This window comes from Ursus maritimus, unplaced genomic scaffold (genome assembly GCF_017311325.1).
Source record: "Ursus maritimus isolate PB19 unplaced genomic scaffold, ASM1731132v1 scaffold_34, whole genome shotgun sequence".
NCBI classification, from domain to species: domain Eukaryota; kingdom Metazoa; phylum Chordata; class Mammalia; order Carnivora; family Ursidae; genus Ursus; species Ursus maritimus.
Genome location: NW_024426008.1, coordinates 1,355,396 through 1,369,118, shown reverse-complemented (window position 1 = coordinate 1,369,118; position 13,723 = coordinate 1,355,396). Strand labels below are relative to the sequence as shown.

General features: G+C 39.1%; 1 non-coding gene across 1 annotated transcript; it reads right to left on the bottom strand.

Annotated features, from left to right (window-relative positions):
- Positions 1-13,178: 13,178 nt before the first annotated feature.
- Positions 13,179-13,282, bottom strand: LOC121100159. The gene has a single exon (XR_005831900.1). It is a non-coding gene; the product is annotated as a U6 spliceosomal RNA (small nuclear RNA).
- Positions 13,283-13,723: the final 441 nt, after the last annotated feature.

Below are 13,723 nucleotides of genomic sequence, written 5' to 3'. Positions count from 1 at the left end.
AAAGCTATTAATGAGATGCAATAAAAAAATGGAGGAGGAGATTATGCTAAGTGAAATAAGTCAAGCAGAGAAAGACAATTATCATATGGTTTCACTCATTAATGGAACATAAGAACTAGGAAGATTGGTAGGAGAAGGAAAGGAAGAATGAAGGGGGGGTTACAGAAGGGGGAATGAACCATGAGAGACTGTGGACTCTGGGAAACAAACTGAGGGCTTCAGAGGGGAGGGGAGTGGGGGATTGGGATAGGCCGGTGATGGGTATTAAGGAGGGCACATATTGCATGGTGCACTGGGTGTTATATGCAAGTAATGAATCATGGAACATTGCATCAAGAACTGGGGATGTACTGCATGGTGACTAATATAACAAAATAAATATTTAAAAAAAATGGAGGCTCTAACTATTAGGATAAATGAGGCAAAAGAGAGAATTAGTGATATAGAAGATCAAATGATGAAGAATAAAGAAGCTGAGAAAAAGAGAGATAAACAACTACTGGAACACAAGGGGAGAATTTGAGAGATAAATGATACCATAAAATGAAACAATATTAGAATAATTGGGATCTCCGAAGAAGAGGAAAGAGAGAGGGGGGCAGAAGGTGTATTGGAGCAAATTATAATGGAGAACTTCCCAAATCTGGGGAAGGAAACAAGCATCCGAGTCCAGGAGGCACAGAGAACACCCCTGAAAATCAATAAAAATAGGTCAACACCCTGACATATAATAGTGAAACTTGCAAATCTCAGAGACAATGAGAAAATCCTGAAAGCAGCTCAGGACAAGAGATCTGCAACCTATAAGGGTAAAAACATTAGACTGGTAGCAGACCTATCCACAGAGACCTGACAGGCCAGAAAGGACTGGCATGATATATTCAGGGTGCTAAAGGATAAAAATATGCAGCCAGGAATACTTTATACAGCTAGGATGTCATTCAAAATAGAAGGAGTGATAAAAAGCTTCTAGGAGAAACAGAAACTCAAAGAACTTGTGATCACCAAACAAGCTCTACAAGAAATATTAAAAGGGATCCTTTAAGCAAAGAAAGAGCCCAAAAGTAATGTAAACCAGAAAGGAACAGAGACAATATACAGAAACAGTCACTTTACAGGTAATACGATGTCACTAAATTCATATCTTTCAATAGTTACTCTGAATGGGCTAAATGCCCCAGTCAAAAGACACAGGGTATCGGATGAAAAAGCAAGACACATTGAAATGCTGTCTGCAAGACACTCATTTTAGACCCAAAGACACCTCCAGATTGAAAGTGAGGGGGTGGAAAACCATTTATTATGCTAATGAGCATCAAAAGAAAACTGGGATGGCAATCCTCATATCAGACAAATTAGATTTTAAAACAAAGACTGTAATAATAGAGATGAAGAAGGACACTATATCTTAATTAAAGGGTCTATCCAACAAGAAGATCTAATAATTGTAAATATTTATGCCCCTAACATAGGAGCAGCCAATTATATAAGCCAATTAATAACAAAATTAAAGAAACACATTGATAATAATACAATAATAGGGGATTTTAAAACCTGACTCACTGCAATGGACAGATCATCTAAGCAGAAGATCAACAAGGAGACAGGGTTTTGAATGACACACTGGACCAGATGGACTTCACAGATATATTCAGAACATTCCATCCTAAAGCAACAGAATCACATTCTTCTCAAGTGCACATGGAACATTCTCCAGAATAGATCACATACTGGGTCACAAGTCAGGTCTCGACTGGGCACCAAAAGACTGGGATCGTTCCCTGCATATTTTCAGACCACAATGCTTTGAAACTAGAATTCAATCACAAGAGGAATTTGGAAGGAACTCAAATACATGGAGGCTACAGAGCATCCTACTAAAGAATGAATGAGTCAACCAGGAAATTAAAGAAGAACTAAAAGAATTCATGGAAACAAATGAAAATAAAACACAACTGTTCAAAACATTCGGGATGCAGCAAAGGCAATCCCGAGAGGGAAGTATATAGCAATATGAGCCTTTCTCAAGAAACAAGAAAGGTCTCATACACAACTGAACCTTACACCTAAGGAGTTGGAGAAAAAACAGCAAATAAAGTCTAAACCCAGCAGGGGAAGAGAAATAATAAAGATTAGTGCAGAAATCAATGAAATAGAAACCAAAAGAACAGTAGAACAGATCAAAGAAACCAGGAGCTGGTTCTTTGAAAGAATTAATAATATTGATAACCCCCTGGCCAGATTTATCAAAAAGAAAAGAGAAAGGACCACATGAATAAAATCATGAATGAAAGAGGAGAGATCACAACCATCCCTGAAGAAATACAAACAATTATAAGAACATATTATGTACAACTATATGCTAACAAATTAGGCAATCTGGAAGAAATGATGTATTCCTAAAGATGTATAAACTACCAAAACTGAAACAGGAAGAAATAGAAAACCTGAACAGACCCATAACCAGCAAGGAAATTGAAGAAGCAATTAAAAAATCTCCCAACTAACAAGAGCCCAGGGTCAGATGGCTTCCCAGGGGAATTCTACCAAACGTTTAAAGAAGAATTAATACCTATTCTTCTGAAGCTGTTTCAAAAAACAGAAACGGAAGGAAAACTTCCAAACTTGTTCTATGAGGCCAGAATTACCTTGATCCCCAAACCAGACAAAGATCCCACCAAAAAGAATTACAGATGAAAATCACTGATGAACATGGATGCAAAAATTCTCATCAAAATACTAGCCAACAGGTTTCAACAGTACATTAAAAGGATTATTCACCATGACCAAGTGGGATTTATTCCTGTGCTGCAAGGATGGTTCAACATCTGCAAATCAATTATGTGATACACTACATAAATAAAAGACAAGAACCATATGATCCTCTCAATAAATGCAGAAAAAGCATTTGATAAAGTACAGCATTCTTTCTTCAACAAAACTCTTCACAGTGTAGGGCTAGAGGGAACATACCTCAATATCATAAAAGCCATATATGAAAAGCCCACAGTGAATATCATCCTCAATGTGAAAAAACTGAGAGCTTTTCCCCTAGGGTCAGGAACACGGCAGGGATGTCCACTCTCACCACTGCTCTTCAACATAGTACTAAAAGTCCTAGCCTCAGCAATTAGACAACAATAAAAAAAGTAAATGGCATCCGAATTGGAAAAGTCAAACTCTCACTCTTTGCAGATGACATGATCCCCTCGTGGAAAACCCAAAAGACTCCACCCCAAAATTGCTGGAACTCATACAGGAATTCAACAAAGTGGCAGGATATAAAATCAGTGCACAGAAATCAGTTGCATTTCTATACACGAAAAATGAGACATAAGAAAGAGAAATTAAGGAGTTGACTGCATTTACAATTGCACCCAAAACCATAAGATACCTAGGAATAAACCTAACCCAAGAGGCAAAGGATCTGTACTCAGAAAACTATAGAAATCTCATGAAAGAAATTGAAGAAGACACAAAGAAATGGAAAAACATTCCACGCTCGTGGATTGGAAGAACAAATATTGTTAAAATGTCTATGTTACCTAGAGCAATCTATACATTCAATGCAATCTCTATCAAAATACCATCAACTGTTTTCACAGAGCTGAAACAAATAATCCTAAAATTTATATGGAACCTGAAAAGACCCTGAATAGCCACAGGAATATTGAAAAAGAAAACCAAAACTGGTGGCATCACAATTCCGTACTTCAAGTTATCTTACAAAGCTGTAATCAGGACAGTGTGGTACTGGCACAAAAACAGACACATGGATCAATAGTACAGAATAGAGAACCCAGAAACGGATCCTCAATTCTATGGTCAAGTAACCTTCAAAAAGCAGGAAAGACTATCCAATGGAAAAAAAGACAGTTTCTTCAACAAATGGTTTTGGGAAAATTGGGCAGCCACATGCAGAAGAATGAAACTGGACCATTTCCTTACACCATATACAAAAATAGACTCAAAATGGATGAAAGACCTAAATGTGAGACAGGAATCTATCAAAATCCTAGAGGAGAACACGGGCAGCAAGTGCTGTGACCTCGGCCATAGCAACTTCTTGCTAGACACATCTCCAAAGCCAAGGGAAAAAAAGGCAAAAATGAACTATTGGGACTTCATCAAGATAAAAAGCTTTTGCACACAAAGGAAACGGTCAACAGAACCAAAAGACAACTGACAGATGGGAGAAGATACGTGCAAAAGTCTTATCAGATAAAGGGTTAGTACCCATAGTCTATAAAGAATTTCTCAAACTCAACACCCAAAAAACAAATGATCCAGTCAAGAAATGGACAGAAGACATGAACAGAAACTTCTCCAAAGAAGACATACAAATGGCCAATAGACACATGAAAAAATGCTCAACAGCACTCAGCATCAGGGAAATACAAATCAAAACCACCATGAGATACCACCTCATACCAGTCAGAATGGCTAAAATTAACAAGTCAGGAAATGACAGATGTTGGTGAGGATGTGGAGAAAGGGGAACCCTCTTACACTGTTGGTGGCAACACAAACTGGTACAGCTACGCTGGAAAACAGTATGGAGGTTCCTCAAAAAGTTAAAAATAGAACTATGCTGCAACCCAGATTGCACTACTAAGTATTTACCCGAAAGACACAAATGCAGTGATCCGAAGGGGCACCTCCACCCCAATGTTTATAGCAGCAACATGCACAATAGCCAAACTATGGAAGGAACCTAGGTGTTCATCAACAGACGAATGGATAAAGAAGATGGTGTCTATCTATCTGTCATCTATCTATCTATCTATCTATCTATCTATCTATCTATCTATCATCTATCTATCTGGAATACTACTCAACCATCAAAAAGTGAAATCTTGCCACTTGCAAAGACATGGATGGAGCTAGAGGGTATTATGCTGAGTGAAATAAGTCAATCAGAGGAAGACAATTATCATATGATTTCACTGATATGCGGAATTTAAGATGCAAAACAGAGGATCATAGGGTAAGAGAGGAAAAAGTAAAACAAGACAAAACCAGGGGCGCCTGGGTGGCACAGCGGTTAAGCATCTGCCTTCGGCTCAGGGCGTGATCCCGGTGTTATGGGATCGAGCCCCACATCAGTGTCCTCCGCTATGAGCCTGCTTCTTCCTCTCCCACTCCCCCTGCTTGTGTTCCCTCTCTAGCTGGCTGTCTCTATCCTGTCGAATAAATAAATAAAATCTTAAAAAAAAAAAAAAGACAAAACCAGAGAGGGAGACAAGCCATAAGAGACTCTTAATCATAGGAAACAAACTGAGGGCTGCTGAAGGGGAGGGAGGTGGAGGGATGGGGTGACTGGGTGATGGACATTGGGGAGGGCACATGATGTGATGAGCACTGGGTGTTATATAAGACTGATGAATCTCTGACCTCTGCCTCTGAAACCAATAATACATTATATGTTGATTAACTGAATTTAAGTTAAAAAAATGGAAAAAATAATATAATCTCAAAAAAAAGAAAGAGTACAACCCATGGAATGGGAGAAAATATTTGCAAATCATATATTGGGTAAGACTTGTACCTAGAATATAGAAAGAACAGTTGGTTACAAATCAGTAATAAAAGACAAATAACCCAATTTAAAATGGGCAAGATATCTGGATATTTTTTCAAAGAAGATATTACAAATGGCTAATAAATGAGAATAGCTGAAATCATGAAGTCAGATAATAACACATGTTGGAGAGGATGTGGAGGAATAGGAACCCCCATAGGCTGCTGGTGGGAATGTAAAACACTGCAGCCACTTTGGAAAACAGTTTGACCATTCCTCAAAAACCTAAACATAGAGTTATTTGACCCAGCAAATCCACGCATTGTTACGTAGCTTGGAAAAATGAAAACATATGCCCACGCTAAAACCTTTACATGAATGTTCATAGCACAATTATTAGTAATAGCCAAGAGTGGAAACACCCCAAGTGTCCATCAACTGATGACTGTATAAACAAAATGCAGTTTATCTACACAGTGGGCTATTATTTGGCAACAAAAAGAAATGAACTACCGGTACATGGCACAACTTGGAGGAAGCTTGAAAATAATATGTTTCAGCGAAAGAAGCAAGTCACAAAGGACAACATATGATATAATTCTATTTATACGAACTGTCCAGAATTGGAAATCTATAGACAGAGTCAATTAATGATTACCTATGGCCTGGAGAAACGGCCGGGGGTTGACAAGTGATAGTTAAGGGAGTTTCTTTTTACGATGATGATGAAAATGTTCTAAAATCAATTAGGCAAAGATGCATAACTTTGGGAATAACTTAAAATCCATTGAATTGTACACTTCAAATTGGTGAAATGTGCGTTACATGAATTATATTTCATATAATTTAATTTATATTTCATGCTTTTGCAAAAATCATATCCTTTTTACATTTTACTTAGATGAATATGCTAATTCAAATTCTAAACACTTTTGAATAGCTTTGAAAAAAACAGGCCATGACTGATGTCTTCCAGCAAGATTGCATCCTACATACACCCCTACCAATAGCGTGTGAGGACGCCTTCCCCTGGACGACTATGCAGTCGTCGGCATCAGGACGGACGCGGGGCATTTTATGACTGGTGTCGGTTCTGAGTGGTTGGTGTCCGCGCTATCCTGGTTGTTCAAATATTTTGAATTTCACTCCTACTTGTTCCCCACACCCTGGCCCACCTTGGGAATCACCCAATTTTGCATATATTTGCAAAATTGATAAATTGAAAGTGATTAGATGGAATTCCTTTAATTATGAGTGAGGTTGAGTCTGATTTCTTTTTTTAAGCTTTGAAATTTTCTTCGTATCAAAGTCATCTACACATGGTTTAAATATTTAATTGGACCGTAAGAATTTAAAATGAAAAGATCAGTCCCTAGCCCCATCTGTCCTGATGCCCACAGGTGACCGTGTTTTTCTTGTAACACTTCCTGATTTTAGTTCTTGGTGTGACTCTCAACCTCTCTACATTTATTCATGACCTCTAAATAATAAACATAAACCCAATTTCTCTATTTTTCCCTGTAAGCAGCTAACTCTTGACTTCCGGCCACAGTACATAAGGATTTAGCTCATCTCACCCTCCTTGCGTACAGTCGTGTCATTATTTTTATTTTCGTTGGTTGCTTTTGTAACTTTGAATGATATTCTTACACATTTCTTTCTTTTTTTGTCAGTTACTAAGATAAGGACATTAGGCTCGTAGTTTTTCCCTCTTCTGTCATTTCCCCTTTCTACTTCCCGCGTTCTGTGGTCCGTACTTGAAAATTACACATTGTCAAGGCGGATGTTATTTATTATTTACTCTGAAATGGTAAATCCCCGGTGCTATGCCAATACTTTGATTCTGAAAGCTGAAACTTAGTGAAGTGCTTATGTTATTATGACCATGTAAATACAGTTCACTGCAGGCCCAAGTAATGCTCTCTGTTTACATTTCCCTTTCTTGTTCCTCCTGGAGCTTCTAACTGCTTATTTGTTCTGCCATTGTTTGCTTTCTTGCATCTTTAATTTTTCCCCCATTCGCCAAAGAACACTATCAAGTGCATGAAATCTTCTTTTCCAAGCTACCTCCTTCCTGGACACCTAGCTCCCCCACACTGATTCTAGGTTTGCTGCACAGATGTCTTCTGGAACTTCCTCCCTTTGTCATTCTCCTGGGTTCGATTCGCTATGTCTCAGATTCCAGTATTGCTCATCCTGAGAAAATCCATATGAGAGCTAAACTCGATCTGAAAATATCTTTATTATTTAGTCACATTTGATTTATAATTAGACTGAATACAGAATTTCCAGATGATAATATTAGAATACTTCTGATGCAAATATCAGAAAGCTTGATTTTAAAAAGGTGGAGTAGGAGGTTCTGGTGGAAATAACCAAAAAGTCCAAAGTTAAATTATTGTCAAATTATGGTTTGATCCAGAAGTTCACAGGCCCTATGGCCTTTGGCTCCTTTATTTATTTTTATTTTTATTTTTATTTTTATTTTTATTTTTTATTGATTCCCCTGCCCTCTCCCCCACATTATGATCATGGAGTGTGATCTGCATTTTAAAAAATATTTTTTGGCATTTATTGAGGTATATGTGCCTAGTATATGGTTAATTTTATACATATTCCTTGGATTTCAAAAAAACATATTCTTTTATTCTAAAAAATGTTATTTTTTCAGATTCTATAAATATTCATTTTATATTATATTTTAAAACCCAGCTTTCTTTCTTTTTCTTATTATTTATCTGGTTTGTCTTTGCCCTTGTTGCTCTGTTTGTCCAGCCAGTGTTGTACTGCAGTAGTTGTGATGGAAATTATTTTAAGCTCAAAGTATTACTTTACCTATCTGTGGTGTACGATCTTTATATACATGGAACTAGAAGAGTCTGCAGCAAAGGGGCTCGAAAATATTTGTTAAAAGAATTAATGAATAAAATGGAATACCATGCCTAATCAAAGCAGTTCAGTTCTGCTGTTTCATAGTTATCACCATCTATTTCTGCAATTTTCCATTTGTCATATTTTTTAATTCCTGTTTGCCATTTGAGATCAAGATCTAATTTTCAGTGGGAATTACTCAGGGACAGAAATATATCATTGACCACATCTTTTGCCTGATTTTCTATCCACCCAAATTCTGACTATTCATTTACTAAGAGTATGGAAACCCTATGGAAGAATGGCTCCTATCCACAACTAAATTAAAGGAACTTATGGGGCATTGGTTTTCTCAAACTCCTAGAAACATCCTAAAGACAGTCACCTAGGGGAGCCCAGGTGGGCTCACAAACAGGCTGGGATTGAGTAAAGGGGCGTCAGCGGTCTGCTGTTCTTAGAAATACCCAAAGGCCCAGCCTTGTGGGGATTTGCCTGGTCTGATTTATGGAGCAAATCTAGCCTCGCCCAGAAAAGTTTCTCTTTTTCCTAAAATGAAACTTCTATATTCAGACTTACATCAGCAATTTTGTTCTTTTTAAGGACACAGTCCCCTTCAATCCCTGCCAACCCCAGTGACTTAGGCATAATTTGAATCTGTCATATGGTGCTGATATACAGAAGGTTTGGTCTGGCTGCTAATACTGGCAAAAGGAGTTGAGTTTTTCCCAGTAGGATGAACATTCTGCACTTAATGAAAGCAAGATTCCAAAACTGGCTTCTCCTCGACAACATCTAGGTCTCGTCAGATTACACGTGGCTTGGGGACCACTTAGACGATATCCAGGGGGGAGTTATTCTATACAAAGAAATCTCCTTGGTGACTCCAGTTGAGGCCCAGGCTTAACAGCTTCACATAAATCTTATCTGAGAGAGACCAGATAGCTGTTGCCTTCAGTGTGACTTAATCACAAAGATCTGATCGGGTACCAATAATTTTTAGATGGCCATATTATGGAACTCTTTCCACACCCTGCTAAACAGGAGATGCTACTCACTCGGTAGCCCATCTTGTATTATTCTGGAGTGAGAACAACATTGTTAAGGCTCTCATGTCAAGCATCTCTTCAAGATAAGCCCCTCCCCACTTGAATTTGAAATGAATCAAGGCTGCTGGACCTGTGCACTCCGTGTCATTGATGTTCTCCTTTCGTTTTCTTCCTAACCTAAGTAAAATTAGAAAGCTTCGCCCCTCTAAATTGTAGGCAATATTAAAAGTTAAAATAGATCAAAAAAGAAAACTTTTTAAAAAAATTCCACTTCTCAGAATTTAATCTGCTAATCCACTCTTTTTTTAAGCCAAGCTATAAAAGGATCTTCAGTCAGCATTTTTTTGGAAGTCAGAAAAACCTGGAACCCACTTAAATGCCAATTAACAAGGGGCTACTGAATTACATTGTAGAATATATCGGATATATATAGCACCCAACAGAATTGGATGCTCTGTGGCTGTTAAACAGAATAAGGTTGGTCTATTTGTGCAAATATGAGAAGTTCTTTAAGACAACTTGTTGTGTGAAAACAAGCCAGGTGGGGCACTCTAGGTTATTGATCGTATGATCCCCCATAAAGATTTAAAAAAATGTGCGTGTGTGTGTGTGTGTGTATCTGTATGTGCGATGCATATTTTGACAGGGGAGAAAAAAATGTTTTCTAGAAGAACTATAAGAAATTACTAACAACCAGGGTGACATGAGGAAGTAGAATATTACTGTCATTGTATAACTTCTGTACAGCTTGAATTCTTCATTATTTACACGAATTAATTTTTATCAGAGATTATCTATGTGGTAGGGTTATAGAACATCAGTACGTTCTTTGTGATTTTATGCATTAAGGAAACACTGGCAAATGTTATTTTTCAGAGCCACATTCATGGGAATACAGTCTTGACAGCAATGAGTAAGGTAAAATTTCAAAGTTTAATTTTTAAAATTTTTTTAAAGTTTTATTTTATTTATTTATTTTTTAAAAGATTTTATTTATTTGACAGAGAGAGAGAGACAGTGAGAGAGGGAACACAAGCAGGGGCAGAGGGAGAGGGAGAAGCAGGCTTCCCGCTGAGCAGGGAGCCCGATGCAGGGCTCGATCCCAGGACCCTGGGATCATGACCTGAGCTGAAGGCAGATGCTTAACAACTGAGCCACCCAGGCACCCCAAATTGTTTTTTTTTTTAAATAATTTATAAATGATAAACTCAAGCACTTCTAGTCTAATAGAAATGACCTTGTACAGGAAAATTTTTGATCTGGTATGTGAAATAGGTTCTGGAATCCAGTCGAATCTGGGTGAAGAAAGTTGTTTCAAAGTGTAATAAACTAGAATTAGTGCTTTCAAAAAGAATATTAGAAAGAAACTTTTGAAAAATATTAATGTATGGTGATTTCAGGAAAAATACATAAGATGAGTGTGCATAAACTATAGACAAAATGCATTTTCTGGGGTTTTCTGTGGTTGCACACATATTTTTAGAAATGCTTGTTAAGCTTAAAGATTTTCTCAAAGATACCGTAGTTTGCCACATTTTTAAAGAAATACCACCAGATGAGGACAATGGATCAGGTACTGGGTGTTTTCTTTTCATGAAGTAGTTGGTTAAGTCATTCTGCATTTCCTTCTCTCTACCTGGTCATTTCAATTCTGTGCTTAAAATCACTTGAATCCGGCCTTGAACACTCAGTTACTGCACAGTGACAGTCTGTTCTCTGTGACCTCACGCAGCACGACAGAGAATGCACAGCGCTCTTACTCCCCTCGGACTTGTTGGTTAACTGATTGATTATAAAGTAGGATGGAAGTCCATTCTGGTGTACATCACTTCCACAAAATTAATGATCACCTCAAAAGTGGTTCTAGTCTACATTCAACATGTGAAGTAATTCTCACTCAGCTTGAGGTTTTTCTCTGATTAAAAATAGACATTCCCATTTTCCATAAAGTTGAATTTCAAAGAAAAGTTGCCGTGATTCTCAGTAAGAAAGAAGTGAGTCAGATTTGCTTCTGTGAGGTATGAAGACCTTTAGCACCGGATGGCGAGAGAGAAGGAGGAAGTGGGATGTGCTGCTGTGGACAGGAACACCGGGCTTCCATGAAGCCAAGCGTTCTGCATCTTTCTTCAGAGTTCCAGGAGGTTTCAAAGCTTTCTCTTGTTAGCAGATGCTGCTTCAGAGAGGTGCCAAGTCCCACCATATATGGGAGTGGGAGTGGTGGGAGTGGTCAAATTTGGGACAAAATTCCATATTATTTCCAGGAAGAATATTTTAACATTTTTTTATGGAAGTTGACTTGCTTTACATGCATTTCAATTAAATACACCCAAATATTTGATGACGAAATACCTATTGCAGTCCTAGCTGAGTTTCCTCCGTGTTAGGCCTCCATCCTCTCCTGGTTCTTTCCATTGCTTCAGTGGCAACTCATGACATTTTATGAATTTTATGAAAGAGGTTTTCCTCTAACTGGGTTCTTATAGGTCTCCTTGGAAACCTGCTCCTGAATTTAATCCCTCTGCTCCATGTCAGTTGAGTTTTCATTCTAGTCCAGACATGTTTGAAGAGCCATTCCAGGCCTTAACTCTCTGTTGCCTGTCTCGATCCTGATAAAACTTCCCAGTACTTCAGTTTGAACCAACACTTGCTCCACCCCTATTCCCATCTGCCACAAGATGCTGTGAATCTACATCTGAAATGGGAATTTGTTTGGCCCGATTGAGCTTCTTTAAAAGCCCTGAAAGTTCCTGTGTTTATTGTCTTTTGACTTTGAGGTCTCCAGGCTTGCTTACCTCCCATGACCTTGTGTCCCTGTGTCTTCTTGGATGTAAACAGTTTCACAGCAGCAAAGCTGCAGCTCTCAGTGATCGTGGCAGCAGGGCGGTGAGTAATGGTTTTCAGAGAAAAATCTCTTTTTGAATACATTTTGCTCCACATCTCCTGGCCCCAAAAGGACTGTTGTTAGCAACAGTCAGACATGTCATTTCATCTCCACATGATCATATTTTTAGATGAGTATCTTCAAAAAAGCCAACTGAAAGATATTTGCCTTCATCTTTCAATTAACTTTCATTCTTTGTTCTCATCAAAAATAAAGACCCCCATTTTCCCACATTTTTGGGGGTATGTCTGCATATTTAGCCTTCTTTCAGAAGAAAGATATTTCTACCTTCTTCCTCAACTAGCCTTTGACCTAGATCTCTCTGTTCTCCCAAAGGCCAACATCCCCATCCCAAATCCTTAGGAAAGAAGCACGAGCTGGTTTCTGCCCCCAGATAGCACTGCATGGGGAGACAGGGCCCACTGATTTCCACACTTTGCCCACCTGCCCTCTGACACCTACCCCCCCCCCTTGCTTCATGGCAAACTCTATCTGAGCAGAAACCCAGCATAGATTCCAGAAGGGAAAAGAGTTGGGCTCAGGGTCAGGGTGAGACCCAGAACACACTAGTTCCCTGAGCATAACGGCCCCTTTACAGTGGGACACCTTGACACAGTCTGAATGTGGCTTCCTGGGGCATCCCTTTGTCCAGAAACAAACCTGGGTCAAGGGGAGAAGTCCAGAATGAAGCAAGTAATGCTGTTCCAGATTTGTTTTCCCAGTGTGGGGGGCCAGACACGGCTTGCTGATCATTCGGAGACCAGTTTGCAAACCTGATGCATGCAGATCAATAGCACTCCTGTCTCGCCAGTACAGCTTTTTATTTATTTATTTATCTGAAAATTGTTATTTATTTTTTTAAAACGTGGGATGCTTTGCGAAGTTGCGTGTCATCCTTGCGCAGGGGCCATGCTAACCTCTGTATCGTTCCAATTTTAGTGTATGTGCCACCGAAGCGAGCACGCTAGTACCGCTTTGTAAAACATCGCCTGAATTTGAAATCCTTCTCCAGCTTGCCTTCGCCCAGCTGCTCCCCGCATCGCCGCCTAGGTGTTCGGAGTTTCCAGCCTCTGGGACTCAGCAAGAGGACACGAAGGACCTCCTGAACCCTCAGCCCCGTGCTAGGCACTATGGGGATGACTCGGACAGATGGGGCAAAGGTGGCAAGCTCCTCCCCAGTGAAGTTTTCTGGGGCTTAGGATCTCTGGAAAAAAAGCATGAGATATGTAAGTGGCAGAGTGAATGTAGTGTAGACAAAGGAATCCATGTTGGCCAACAGGGCTGGGGGAAGCATCTTCGTCTTGTGTATGAAGAAGAGAGTCCTGAAGGATAGGGAGGGTTTTGAAGAGAGGAGAGCAATCGAAGATTCCTGAGCCAAGATGGAAATCTGTGGGTGAGCCCTCA